We start from the raw sequence: 15,454 nt of genomic DNA, 5'->3' as shown, positions 1-15,454 counted from the left end.
GTAATTAAATATTTGACATATTATAGGTTTCTGAATAGATGTAGTCAAAGAACTTGAAATTGGTTATATGAATTGAATTTATATTCAATTAAAGATTTCTTGCTGTTGTGCAATACTTAGTAAATCTGTTGTCAGACTATAAACAAATAAAGTTCAATTAATTCTCAATGTCATATTAGAAATTTATGAAAATAAAAAGGGAGCTTACATCAATAGATATAAACAATTCACCAAAGTTTCATGAGAATTGGTGACAGCATTTTTGAGTAATTGTCTGAAAACTGGAAAATCACCCCTTTTTTCAATGAATAAAACCCCATAACTCGGAAATGTAAAATGTAAAATTTATAAAATTCTAAAGGGAGCTTACATCAATACATACAAACAATTCACTAAAGTTTCATAAGAATTGCTGAAAGCATTTTTGATTTTTTATCAGAAAACTGGAAAATCCCCCCTTTTTTTATGAATAAAACCCTATAACTCGGAAATGTAAAATCTAAATTTTATAAAAAACGAAAGGGAGCTCACGTCAATAGATATAAACAATTCACCAAAGTTTTATGCAAATTGGTTAAAGCATTTTTGAGTTAATGTCTGACATGTTGACAACGGACAGACGGACGGACGGACAGAGGTATACCATAATACGTCCCGTAAACGGGCGTATAAAAAGGTTTCGTGAAATTCTGTTGTGTGGTTTGAGAGGAGTTGCGATGACAAGAAATAGGACTGACGGACTGACGGACGGACAGACGGACGGGTCAAAAACATTATACCCTCCGCAACTCGTTGCGTGGGGTATAATTAAGCGAACAAGTCGGCATTGTCATGATTGTAGATTGCGTTTCTTATTGTTTTTGTTTAATCTTTTATTCTATTTTACTTAATTTATAACAACATGAACAATATATACGAATTTATGAAATGATAATAAATGATTTGAATTTTCCTGTGACAAGACATAATTGCAACTGGCTTCACTTTTCTGTAGGCTGGATCTTTTGGCCTATCCCAACAAAACATGACATTTTTTAGTGTCCAAATAAAAAATTCTGGCTTCAAAGTTGTCATGATTATCATTATACGAAAAAGACATCAGACGACCACATTAAAATGTTATTCTTACAGAAAAAGAGAGTTTTATTGCATATTTCCCTTAAAATAATGCTTATATGATCAAGTATGTTGATATTTATATATATATTGAACCAATAATTTGTATAGTCTTACTATATATACAAATCCTTGATTATGTTAATTGAAGTTCAACTGATAATCAATTTGCAGTTTTTATTTCACTGAAAGCTAAAGATTATTGTATCTTTACCTTTCAGTTCCCTTCTCTGCCATTTTGAATTCTGTCTGCACCTAATCTTTTTTCGGCTCACTTGGAATGCATTAAAAACACAGTTCTGTCTTGTTTTATTGAACTTCCGGTTGATTTCGTGCATTCCCATAGTCTGAAACTTGCCAACCAAGCGCACCCATAGTGATAAGGTGTATATTAGTTGTGAATTGTTTGTTATGATTGTTCTACTACCCATTCCTACATTTCGCGAAAATTGATAATTTGTGAGAGTTCAAGCAAGTGATAGTCTACAGCTGAGACGAGAACAGAACATGAATGAACGAATTATTCTATTGTTTCCGAGTCCTCTTCACATACATTGTAAGAGACAAGTTTGGTAGACGTCAACCTGGATGAAGGCAACCCTACTACATTGGAGAAAATACAATGTACATGTATGTTCCAGTAGGGAGTTAAAGCTTGTTTATCATGTTTATGGCATATGGTTTCAGGTCTGTTTGCTCCCAAAACACATTCGCACCCTACACGTTTGCCTCCTGGGTCTGTTCACACCCCATTTCTATTTAAATACTGGTAAAATTATTAGATGGTTTTTCAAATGTATATATCAAAATATTTTTACTTTCATGAATAAAAATTCATTAATTTTTCATTAATTTTTCAAATGAAATATTTTTTTGTGATTAGATGATTTATTATCAATCTATTTAACATGTTTAAGATTACCATTATATATGGTATTTACAAACATGACAAAGTTTGGTATTATTCTTATTTGTTGGTGTAAAGTAAAATATAAGTACATTTTTGTAGCTACATTATGTAGCTTGGTAGGAGTAAAAACAATGATATCAGATTTTAAATTAAATAAAATGCTCCGCTGGGCGCAGCTTGATACGACCGCAGAGGTCGAACCCTGAACAGTTGGGGCAAGTATGGACACAACATTAAAGCTTGATACAGCTCTGAATTTGGATTGTGATTCAATATTTGACACAGCATAGGTTTCTGACACAGAATGAATGTGGTCTAAGAACTTAAAAAATTTAAATTTACCTATTATGGTCCAATATCCAAAATCAAAATACATACACAGTTAGATTCAGCATATCAAAGAACCCTAAGAATTCATTTTTTGTTAAAATCAGACTAAGTTTAATTTTGGCCCCTTTGGACCTTAATGTAGACCAATTTGAAAAGTGGACCAAAAATTAAGAATCTAAATACACGGTTAGATTCAGCATATCAAAGAACCCAAATATGTCAATTTTTGATGAAATCAAACCATATCATTATTATTTGCTTTTATATATAAATAAAAAATAACCAACTTAAAATGGAAATTTCTAAAGAAAAAAAAAAGAAAATTAGGAAAAAAAAATCCCTCCTCAATTTTTTGAACCCCCTTATGATTCTAACCCCCAAACTCAAACCCAGCTTTCCCTTTGTGATATATTACCTTGCAGTACAATTTCATAAAGATCCATACACTTACACACAAGTTATTGTCCTGAAACTAGAAAAATGCTTGTTTTTTTGCCCCTTTATGGCCCCTAATTTGTAAAATTTTGAGGCAATTACCCCCAAAATCAATCCAAGCCTTCCCTTTGTGGTATGGAATCTTGTAGTACAATTTCATAAAGATCCATACACTTACACACCAGTTATTGTCTGGAAACTAGAAAAATGCATGTTTTTGCCCCTTTTTGGCCCCTAATTCCTAAAATTTGGAGGCAATTACCCCCAAAATCAATCCCAGCATTCCCTTTGTGATATGGAACCTTGTGGTACAATGTCAGAGAGATCCATACACTTACACACAAGTTATTGTCATGAAACTAGAAAAATGCTTCCTTTTTGGCCCCTAATTCCTAAAATTTGGAAGCAATTACCCCCAAAATCAATCCCAGCATTCCCTTTGTGATATGGAACCTTGTGGTACAATGTCAGAGAGATCTATACACTAACACACAAGTTATAACTGGAAGTTACAAAAATTCGTAAGGGTTCCGCGGAACCCAGTGTCTCGCCTACTTTTTCTGTTAATCGCAGGCTCAACAAAAATGAGGAAGTAAATCAATAAAAATATTCCTCTCGATACTATCTTTTGATTGTAAGAAGCTTCTGTCCAAGTTTGGTAAAAATCCAGGATAGTTTATGAATCTAATAAATGTTTAATAACTAAATAACTGCAGACTGAATGTAATGTTAACTGGAAGAAAACAAAATTTCCTTCTAGATATTAGCATTTGATCATAAACAAGCTTCTGTCCAAGTTTGGTACAAATCCAAAATAGTATAAGAAAGTTATTAAAATTTTAAAAACTTTAACCAGAGCATGCAGAGTGAATGTGTTGTTTCCTGGCAGAAAATCTAAGTCCCTTTAAAAGTAAAATACGGAAAAAATGGATTTATTTTTTACAAAATTTCCTTCTAGATACTAGCTTTTGATCATAAACAAGCTTCTGTCCAAGTTTGGTACAAATTCAGGATAGTTTAAGAAAGTTATTAAAATTTTAAAAACTTTAACCACAGAGTGAATGTGTTGTTTCCTGGCAGAAAATCTAAGTCCCTTTAAAAGTAAAATACGGAAAAAATGGATTTATTTTTTACAAAATTTCCTTCTAGATACTAGCTTATGATCATAAACAAGCTTCTGTCCAAGTTTGGTACCAACCAAGGACAGTTTAAGAAAGTAATTAAAATTTTAAAAACTTTAAACACAGACAGTCAGGGGTACTACTTAAACAAGTAATTTTTATTTACTTGAGGAAGTAAAAAAAAATATACACATATAAGTTAATTTGGAGGATACTTGTAAAAGTGAATTTTATTTACTTGTATAGGTAAAAAAAATATTGGCTTAGTTATGTCCCTTAGACATTCAGATTTTTTTACCTGTATTAGTAAACAAGAGTGCACACACTGAAATGTCTCGCCTTCTTTACTAATCATTGATATTATGTTGACAGTCCTAAATATAAAGCTTTATTACAACTGTCACATAAACTTAACATTAACCAAGACAAGAGTGCACACGCTGAAATGTCTCGCCTTCTTTACTAATCATTGATATTATGTTGATAGTCCTAAATATAAAGCTTTATTACAACTGTCACATAAACTTAACATTAACCAAGTAAACTAAACATTGACCAATAAACCATGAAAATGAGGTCAAGGTCAGATGAACCATGCTAGGCAGGCATGAACAGCTAACAATTCTTCCATACAACAAATATAGTTGACCTATTGCTTATAGTTTAAGAAAAACAGACCAAAACACAAAAACTTAACACTGAGCAATGAACCGTAAAAATGAGGTCAAGGTCAAATAAAACCTGCGTGACTGCCAAATAGATCATAAAATATTTCCATACACCAAATATAGTTGAACTATTGCATATAGTATTAGAAAAAAAGACCAAAACTGAAAAAAACTTAACTTTGACCACTGAACCATGAAAATGAGGTCAAGGTCAGATGACACCTGCCCGCTAGACATGTACACCTTACAATCATTCCATACACCAAATATAGTAGACCTATGGCATACAGTATAAGAAAAACAGACCAAAACACAAAAACTTAACTATAACCACTAAACCATGAAAATGAGGTCAAGGTCAGATGACACCTGCCAGTTGGACATGTACACCTTACAGTCCTTCCATACACCAAATATACTAGACCTATTGCTTATAGTATCTGAGATATGGACTTGACCACCAAAACTTAACCTTGTTCACTGATCCATGAAATGAGGTCAAGGTCAAGTGAAAACTGTCTGACGGGCATGAGGACCTTGCAAGGTACGCACATACCAAATATAGTTGAACTATTGCATATAGTATTAGAAAAAAAGACCAAAACTGAAAAAACTTAACTTTGACCGCTGAACCATGAAAATGAGGTCAAGGTCAGATGACACCTGCCCGCTAGACATGTACACCTTACAATCATTCCATACACCAAATATAGTAGACCTATGGCATACAGTATAAGAAAAACAGACCAAAACACAAAAACTTAACTATAACCACTGAACCATGAAAATGAGGTCAAGGTCAGATGACACCTGCCAGTTGGACATGTACACCTTACAGTCCTTCCATACACCGAATATACTAGACCTATTGCTTATAGTATCTGAGATATGGACTTGACCACCAAAACTTAACCTTGTTCACTGATCCCTAAAATGAGGTCGAGGTCAAGTGAAAACTGTCTGACGGGCATGAGGACCTTGCAAGGTACGCACATACCAAATATAGTTGAACTATTGCATATAGTATTAGAAAAAAAGACCAAAACTCAAAAACTTAACTTTGACCACTGAACCATGAAAATGAGGTCAAGGTCAGATGACACCTGCCCGCTAGACATGTACATCTTACAATCATTCCATACACCAAATAAAGTAGACCTATGGCATACAGTATAAGAAAAACAGACCAAAACACAAAAACTTAACTATAACCACTGAACCATGAAAATGAGGTCAAGGTCAGATGACACCTGCCAGTTGGACATGTACACTTTACAGTCCTTCCATACACCGAATATACAAGACCTATTGCTTATAGTATCTGAGATATGGACTTGACCACCAAAACTTAACCTTGTTCACTGATCCATAAAATGAGGTTGAGGTCAAGTGAAAACTGTCTGACGGGCATGAGGACCTTGCAAGGTACGCACATACCAAATATAGTTGAACTATTGCATATAGTATTAGAAAAAAAGACCAAAACTCAAAAACTTAACTTTGACCACTGAACCATGAAAATGAGGTCAAGGTCAGATGACACCTGCCCGCTAGACATGTACACCTTACAATCATTCCATACACCAAATATAGTAGACCTATGGCATACAGTATAAGAAAAACAGACCAAAACACAAAAACTTAACTATAACCACTGAACCATGAAAATGAGGTCAAGGTCAGATGACACCTGCCAGTTGGACATGTACACCTTACAGTCCTTCCATACACCGAATATACTAGACCTATTGCTTATAGTATCTGAGATATGGACTTGACCACCAAAACTTAACCTTGTTCACTGATCCATGAAATGAGGTCAAGGTCAAGTGAAAACTGTCTGACGGGCATGAGGACCTTGCAAGGTACGCACATACCAAATATAGTTGAACTATTGCATATAGTATTAGAAAAAAAGACCAAAACTGAAAAAACTTAACTTTGACCGCTGAACCATGAAAATGAGGTCATGATCAGATGACACCTGCCCGCTAGACATGTACACCTTACAATCATTCCATACACCAAATATAGTAGACCTATGGCATACAGTATAAGAAAAACAGACCAAAACACAAAAACTTAACTATAACCACTGAACCATGAAAATGAGGTCAAGGTCAGATGACACCTGCCAGTTGGACATGTACACCTTACAGTCCTTCCATACACCGAATATACTAGACCTATTGCTTATAGTATCTGAGATATGGACTTGACCACCAAAACTTAACCTTGTTCACTGATCCATGAAATGAGGTCGAGGTCAAGTGAAAACTGTCTGACGGGCATGAGGACCTTGCAAGGTACGCACATACCAAATATAGTTATCCTATTACTTATAATAAGAGAGAATCTAACATTACAAAAAATCTGAACTTTTTTTTCAAGTAGTCACTGAACCATGAAAATGAGGTCAAGGACATTGGACATGTGACTGACGGAAACTTCGTATCATGAGGCATCCATATACAAAGTATGAAGCATCCAGACCTTCTACCTTCTAAAATATAAAGCTTTTAAGAAGTTAGCTAACGCCGCCGCCGGATCACTATCCCTATGTCGCGCTTTCTGCGACAAAAGTCGCAGGCTCGACAAAAACTAAACATTGACCAATGAACCATGAAAATGAGGTCAAGGTCAGATGAACCATTCCAGGCAGACATGTACAGTTAACAATTCTTCCATATAACAAATATAGTTGACCTATTGCTTATAGTTTAAGACCAAAACACAAAAACTTAACACTGAGCAATGAACCGTGAAAATGAGGTCAAGGTCATATAAAACCTGCGCGACTGACATAAAGATCATAAAATATTTCCATACACCAAATATAGTTGACCTATTGCATATAGTATTAGAAAAAAAGACCAAAACTCAAAAACTTACCTTTGACAACTGAACCATGAAAACGAGATCAAGGTCAGATGACACCTGCCAGCTAGACATGTACACCTTACAATCATTCCATACACCAAATAAAGTAGACCTATGGCATACAGTATAAGAAAAACAGACCAAAACACAAAAACTTAACTATAACCACTGAACCATGAAAACGAGGTCAAGGTCAGATGACACCTGCAAGCTAGACATGTACACCTTACAATCATTCCATACACCAAATATAGTAGACCTATTGCTTACAGTATAAGAAAAACAGACCAAAACACAAAAACTTAACTATAACCACTGAACCATGAAAACGAGGTCAAGGTCAGATGACACCTGCCAGCTAGACATGTACACCTTACAATCATTCCATACACCAAATATAGTAGACCTATTGCTTACAGTATAAGAAAAACAGACCAAAACACAAAAACTTAACTATAACCACTGAACCATGAAAACGAGGTCAAGGTCAGATGACACCTGCCAGCTAGACATGTACACCTTACAATCATTCCATACACCAAATATAGTAGACCTATTGCATACAGTATAAGACAAGAGTGCACACGCTGAAATGTCTCGCCTTCTTTACTAATCATTGATATTATGTTGATAGTCCTAAATATAAAGCTTTATTACAACTGTCACATAAACTTAACATTAACCAAGTAAACTAAACATTGACCAATGAACCATGAAAATGAGGTCAAGGTCAGATGAACCATGCTAGGCAGGCATGTACAGCTAACAATTCTTCCATACAACAAATATAGTTGACCTATTGCTTATAGTTTAAGAAAAACAGACCAAAACACAAAAACTTAACACTGAGCAATGAACCTTGAAAATGAGGTCAAGGTCAAATAAAACCTGCGTGACTGCCAAATAGATCATAAAATATTTCCATACACCAAATATAGTTGAACTATTGCATATAGTATTAGAAAAAAAGACCAAAACTAAAAAAACTTAACTTTGACCACTGAACCATGAAAATGAGGTCATGATCAGATGACACCTGCCAGTTGGACATGTACACCTTACAGTCCTTCCATACACCGAATATACAAGACCTATTGCTTATAGTATCTGAGATATGGACTTGACCACCAAAACTTAACCTTGTTCACTGATCCCTAAAATGAGGTCGAGGTCAAGTGAAAACTGTCTGACGGGCATGAGGACCTTGCAAGGTACGCACATACCAAATATAGTTGAACTATTGCATATAGTATTAGAAAAAAAGACCAAAACTCAAAAACTTAACTTTGACCACTGAACCATGAAAATGAGGTCAAGGTCAGATGACACCTGCCCGCTAGACATGTACATCTTACAATCATTCCATACACCAAATAAAGTAGACCTATGGCATACAGTATAAGAAAAACAGACCAAAACACAAAAACTTAACTATAACCACTGAACCATGAAAATGAGGTCAAGGTCAGATGACACCTGCCAGTTGGACATGTACACTTTACAGTCCTTCCATACACCGAATATACAAGACCTATTGCTTATAGTATCTGAGATATGGACTTGACCACCAAAACTTAACCTTGTTCACTGATCCATAAAATGAGGTTGAGGTCAAGTGAAAACTGTCTGACGGGCATGAGGACCTTGCAAGGTACGCACATACCAAATATAGTTGAACTATTGCATATAGTATTAGAAAAAAAGACCAAAACTCAAAAACTTAACTTTGACCACTGAACCATGAAAATGAGGTCAAGGTCAGATGACACCTGCCCGCTAGACATGTACACCTTACAATCATTCCATACACCAAATATAGTAGACCTATGGCATACAGTATAAGAAAAACAGACCAAAACACAAAAACTTAACTATAACCACTGAACCATGAAAATGAGGTCAAGGTCAGATGACACCTGCCAGTTGGACATGTACACCTTACAGTCCTTCCATACACCGAATATACTAGACCTATTGCTTATAGTATCTGAGATATGGACTTGACCACCAAAACTTAACCTTGTTCACTGATCCATGAAATGAGGTCAAGGTCAAGTGAAAACTGTCTGACGGGCATGAGGACCTTGCAAGGTACGCACATACCAAATATAGTTGAACTATTGCATATATTATAAGAAAAAAAGACCAAAACTCAAAAACTTAACTTTGACCACTGAACCATGAAAATGAGGTCAAGGTCAGATGACACCTGCCCGCTAGACATGTACACCTTAAAATCATTCCATACACCAAATATAGTAGACCTATGGCATACAGGATAAGAAAAACAGACCAAAACACAAAAACTTAACTATAACCACTGAACCATGAAAATGAGGTCAAGGTCAGATGACACCTGCCAGTTGGACATGTACACCTTACAGTCCTTCCATACACCGAATATACAAGACCTATTGCTTATAGTATCTGAGATATGGACTTGACCACCAAAACTTAACCTTGTTCACTGATCCATGAAATGAGGTCGAGGTCAAGTGAAAACTGTCTGACGGGCATGAGGACCTTGCAAGGTACGCACATACCAAATATAGTTATCCTATTACTTATAATAAGAGAGAATCTAACATTACAAAAAATCTGAACTTTTTTTTCAAGTAGTCACTGAACCATGAAAATGAGGTCAAGGACATTGGACATGTGACTGACGGAAACTTCGTATCATGAGGCATCCATATACAAAGTATGAAGCATCCAGACCTTCTACCTTCTAAAATATAAAGCTTTTAAGAAGTTAGCTAATGCCGCCGCCGCCGCCGGATCACTATCCCTATGTCGCGCTTTCTGCGACAAAAGTCGCAGGCTCGACAAAAACTAAACATTGACCAATGAACCATGAAAATGAGGTCAAGGTCAGATGAACCATTCCAGGCAGACATGTACAGTTAACAATTCTTCCATATAACAAATATAGTTGACCTATTGCTTATAGTTTAAGACCAAAACACAAAAACTTAACACTGAGCAATGAACCATGAAAATGAGGTCAAGGTCATATAAAACCTGCGCGACTGACATAAAGATCATAAAATATTTCCATACACCAAATATAGTTGACCTATTGCATATAGTATTAGAAAAAAAGACCAAAACTCAAAAACTTACCTTTGACAACTGAACCATGAAAACGAGGTCAAGGTCAGATGACACCTGCCAGCTAGACATGTACACCTTACAATCATTCCATACACCAAATAAAGTAGACCTATGGCATACAGTATAAGAAAAACAGACCAAAACACAAAAACTTAACTATAACCACTGAACCATGAAAACGAGATCAAGGTCAGATGACACCTGCAAGCTAGACATGTACACCTTACAATCATTCCATACACCAAATATAGTAGACCTATTGCTTACAGTATAAGAAAAACAGACCAAAACACAAAAACTTAACTATAACCACTGAACCATGAAAACGAGGTCAAGGTCAGATGACACCTGCCAGCTAGACATGTACACCTTACAATCATTCCATACACCAAATATAGTAGACCTATTGCATACAGTATAAGACAAGAGTGCACACGCTGAAATGTCTCGCCTTCTTTACTAATCATTGATATTATGTTGATAGTCCTAAATATAAAGCTTTATTACAACTGTCACATAAACTTAACATTAACCAAGTAAACTAAACATTGACCAATGAACCATGAAAATGAGGTCAAGGTCAGATGAACCATGCTAGGCAGGCATGTACAGCTAACAATTCTTCCATACAACAAATATAGTTGACCTATTGCTTATAGTTTAAGAAAAACAGACCAAAACACAAAAACTTAACACTGAGCAATGAACCTTGAAAATGAGGTCAAGGTCAAATAAAACCTGCGTGACTGCCAAATAGATCATAAAATATTTCCATACACCAAATATAGTTGAACTATTGCATATAGTATTAGAAAAAAAGACCAAAACTAAAAAAACTTAACTTTGACCACTGAACCATGAAAATGAGGTCATGGTCAGATGACACCTGCCCGCTAGACATGTACACCTTACAATCATTCCATACACCAAATATAGTAGACCTATGGCATACAGTATAAGAAAAACAGACCAAAACACAAAAACTTAACTATAACCACTGAACCATGAAAATGAGGTCAAGGTCAGATGACACCTGCCAGTTGGACATGTAGACCTTACAGTCCTTCCATACACCGAATATACAAGACCTATTGCTTATAGTATCTGAGATATGGACTTGACCACCAAAACTTAACCTTGTTCACTGATCCATAAAATGAGGTCGAGGTCAAGTGAAAACTGTCTGACGGGCATGAGGACCTTGCAAGGTACGCACATACCAAATATAGTTGAACTATTGCATATAGTATTAGAAAAAAAGACCAAAACTCAAAAACTTAACTTTGACCACTGAACCATGAAAATGAGGTCAAGGTCAGGTGACACCTGCCCGCTAGACATGTACATCTTACAATCATTCCATACACCAAATAAAGTAGACCTATGGCATACAGTATAAGAAAAACAGACCAAAACACAAAAACTTAACTATAACCACTGAACCATGAAAATGAGGTCAAGGTCAGATGACACCTGCCAGTTGGACATGTACACTTTACAGTCCTTCCATACACCGAATATACAAGACCTATTGCTTATAGTATCTGAGATATGGACTTGACCACCAAAACTTAACCTTGTTCACTGATCCATAAAATGAGGTTGAGGTCAAGTGAAAACTGTCTGACGGGCATGAGGACCTTGCAAGGTACGCACATACCAAATATAGTTGAACTATTGCATATAGTATTAGAAAAAAAGACCAAAACTCAAAAACTTAACTTTGACCACTGAACCATGAAAATGAGGTCAAGGTCAGATGACACCTGCCCGCTAGACATGTACACCTTACAATCATTCCATACACCAAATAAAGTAGACCTATGGCATACAGTATAAGAAAAACAGACCAAAACACAAAACTTAACTATAACCACTGAACCATGAAAATGAGGTCAAGGTCAGATGACACCTGCCAGTTGGACATGTACACCTTACAGTCCTTCCATACACCGAATATACAAGACCTATTGCTTATAGTATCTGAGATATGGACTTGACCACCAAAACTTAACCTTGTTCACTGATCCATGAAATGAGGTTGAGGTCAAGTGAAAACTGTCTGACGGGCATGAGGACCTTGCAAGTTACGCACATACCAAATATAGTTATCCTATTACTTATAATAAGAGAGAATCTAACATTACAAAAAATCTGAACTTTTTTTTCAAGTAGTCACTGAACCATGAAAATGAGGTCAAGGACATTGGACATGTGACTGACGGAAACTTCGTAACATGAGGCATCCATATACAAAGTATGAAGCATCCAGACCTTCCACCTTCTAAAATATAAAGCTTTTAAGAAGTAAGCTAACGCCGCCGCCGCCGCCGCCGCCGGATCACTATCTCTATGTCGAGCTAGGCTCGACAAAAAACAGACCAAAACACAAAAACTTAACTATAACCACTGAACCATGAAAACAAGGTCAAGGTCAGATGACACCTACCAGTTGGACATGTACACCTTACAGTCCTTCCATACACCGAATATACTAGACCTATTGCTTATAGTATCTGAGATATGGACTTGACCACCAAAACTTAACCTTGTTCACTGATCCATTAAATGAGGTCGAGGTCAAGTGAAAACTGTCTGACGGGCATGAGGACCTTGCAAGGTACGCACATACCAAATATAGTTATCCTACTACTTATAATAAGAGAGAATTTAACATTACAAAAAATGTTAACTTTTTTTTCAAGTAGTCACTGAACCATGAAAATGAGGTCAAGGACATTGGACATGTGACTGACGGAAACTTCGTAACATGAGGCATCTATATACAAAGTATGAAGCATCCAGGTCTTCCACCTTCTAAAATATAAAGCTTTTAAGAAGTGAGCTAACGCCGCCGCCGCCGGATCACTATCCCTATGTCGAGCTTTCTGCAACAAAAGTCGCAGGCTCGACAAAAAGTCATCCTATCTTCTTTTCTTGAATTCTTAGGATTTCATTGCTCCAATAGAATTTTAAATTGTCTGCCCTTTGCAGATGTCTTTACTAATCATTTAAGTGTAATTTCATGGACAATGAAAATCCCATTTGTCTGTCATCTTCAGAACACTGCTTATTTACAAGCCCCCAAGGAGCAATTTTTGAAGGCCTTGCGCAAAGATACTTTGCGCAATCAGTTTCTTTGTTGAATTAATGAGATGAAACATTGAACTTTAATAAAAAATTATGAGCTAACCTGGGAAAAATCATTAATGCATGATTTTACATCTCAAAACTTGAGAATTTTTGTGGAATTGTAAGAAAAATTTACTTATACAAGTGAATTTTTGAGAAAATAAAGGGGAGATTATTCAAACATTATAATTTACTTATATGTGTATATTTTTTTTTACTTCTTCAAGTAAATAAAAATTACTTGTACAAGTAGCACCCCTGACTGACAGAGTGAATGTAATATTTCCAGGCAGAAAAACTAAGTCCATTTTTAAGTAAAATACGGAAAAAATGGAATTTTATTTTTACAAAATTTACTTCTGGATACTATCTAATGATCATAAACAAGCTTCTGTCCAAGTTTGGTAGAAATCCAGGATAGTTTAAGAAAGTTATTAAAATTCAAAAACTTAAACCACAGAGTGAATATTTGTGGACTCCGTCGCCGACGCCCATGGAATGTAGGATCGCTATGTCTCACTTTTTTGACTAAAGTCGAAGGCTCGACAAAAATGCTTATTTTTGGCCCCTAATTCCTTAACTGTTGGTACCATAACCCCCAAAATCAATCCCCACATTCTTTTTGTGGTATTGAACCTTCTTAAAAAATTTCATAGAGATCCATTAACTTAAACTAAAGTTAGAGTGCGAAAACCAATGTGTCTTGGACGACGACGCCAACGTCATACCAGTATACGACCGCAAAATTTTTTTGCACTAGTATAAAAAAGGGGGGGGTAGGAATCTGTTCCCACATGTATACCCTGTGTGTCATTTACATTGTTAGGTTCAACGAGGCCAAACATAATAATACCATGCCAGATTTTTCACTGCCATTTTTGCTTTAAGATAATTAATCGACAAGAACATATTCCTATACTGACGGACTTTAAAAACGCAACACTAGATTATTCTTTTTTATTCCCATTTTCAAACAGGCAATTTTATTAAAATAAATGTATAAAGATCAAGGTTGGGCAGTAAATACCAGCTCCTCAAGTGGTCAATACTGGCAAATACTGGTCGATTGAAATTTTCATGGTGGTTTTTACTATTTATTGAAGTAAAAAAATGATAAAAAGTAAGATATATTTAAACTTTTATCTTTTGGCATGTTTCAGCTGATATAAATGAATGAATTTGATATGTTTTATTCATTTTTAACACTTATACCTACTAATTTAGTCCTTATAAGTTATGATATTGCATATTTTAGATATATATAAAGGAATTGACAACTTAATTATTACAACCTTTTTTCAATCAAGATATTTTTTATTGAAAATGCATAATTTTTACAGGTACATAAAACTACAGGTAAATGAAGTTACAGGTGTCTTATTACCTATCACCTGGCATTACTAGGTGTGAACATTTAATTACTATAAAAACAACAGCCCCTAATAAATGATGACAAAACATGGTTGAAAGGGCTTATTCTCATTTCGCCTTAGCTGTCAAAATCATTATATAAAATTAATCCCAGTTCGCCTTAGTACAAATTTTCAGGTACAGTCTACACAAGAATTAACTAAGGCGAAATGGGAGCTTGTGTAAACAATGTAATTAAGTTATTTTTTGTTTGTATTGCAATTAGTTGATATTTGTTATTTTGATGCCAAATTCTGCCATTAAATACTTTTTAAAAGAAGATGTTTTTTTTTTTAATTTTTGGTGGGTAACCAACCAATATATATATCGGTTGGCAT

The 15,454-nt window shown here is 35.3% G+C and overlaps 2 long non-coding RNA genes across 28 annotated transcripts; one reads left to right on the top strand and one right to left on the bottom strand.

Annotated features, from left to right (window-relative positions):
• Positions 1-4,240: 4,240 nt before the first annotated feature.
• Positions 4,241-13,223, bottom strand: LOC127699774 (uncharacterized). 27 transcript variants are annotated; one of them, XR_007981168.1, is made up of 8 exons: positions 11,956-12,514; positions 10,776-10,977; positions 10,537-10,628; positions 8,845-9,577; positions 7,665-8,013; positions 6,565-6,711; positions 5,739-6,270; positions 4,241-4,857 (listed from the first exon to the last, which is right to left on the bottom strand). It is a non-coding gene; the product is annotated as an uncharacterized LOC127699774 (long non-coding RNA). The 27 variants fall into 27 exon arrangements; XR_007981189.1 differs by having other exon boundaries at positions 5,739-5,830; XR_007981186.1 differs by lacking the exon at positions 4,241-4,857 and adding an exon at positions 5,520-5,704 and having other exon boundaries at positions 6,145-6,270.
• On the top strand, positions 4,346-12,426 carry LOC127699779 (uncharacterized). The gene is made up of 3 exons (XR_007981203.1): positions 4,346-4,494; positions 11,154-11,893; positions 12,334-12,426. It is a non-coding gene; the product is annotated as an uncharacterized LOC127699779 (long non-coding RNA).
• Positions 13,224-15,454: the final 2,231 nt, after the last annotated feature.

The sequence above is a fragment of the Mytilus californianus genome, unplaced genomic scaffold (genome assembly GCF_021869535.1).
Source record: "Mytilus californianus isolate M0D057914Y unplaced genomic scaffold, xbMytCali1.0.p SCAF_40, whole genome shotgun sequence".
In the NCBI taxonomy this organism is placed as follows: Eukaryota; Metazoa; Mollusca; class Bivalvia; order Mytilida; family Mytilidae; genus Mytilus; species Mytilus californianus.
This window is presented reverse-complemented; position numbering and strand designations above follow the sequence as displayed.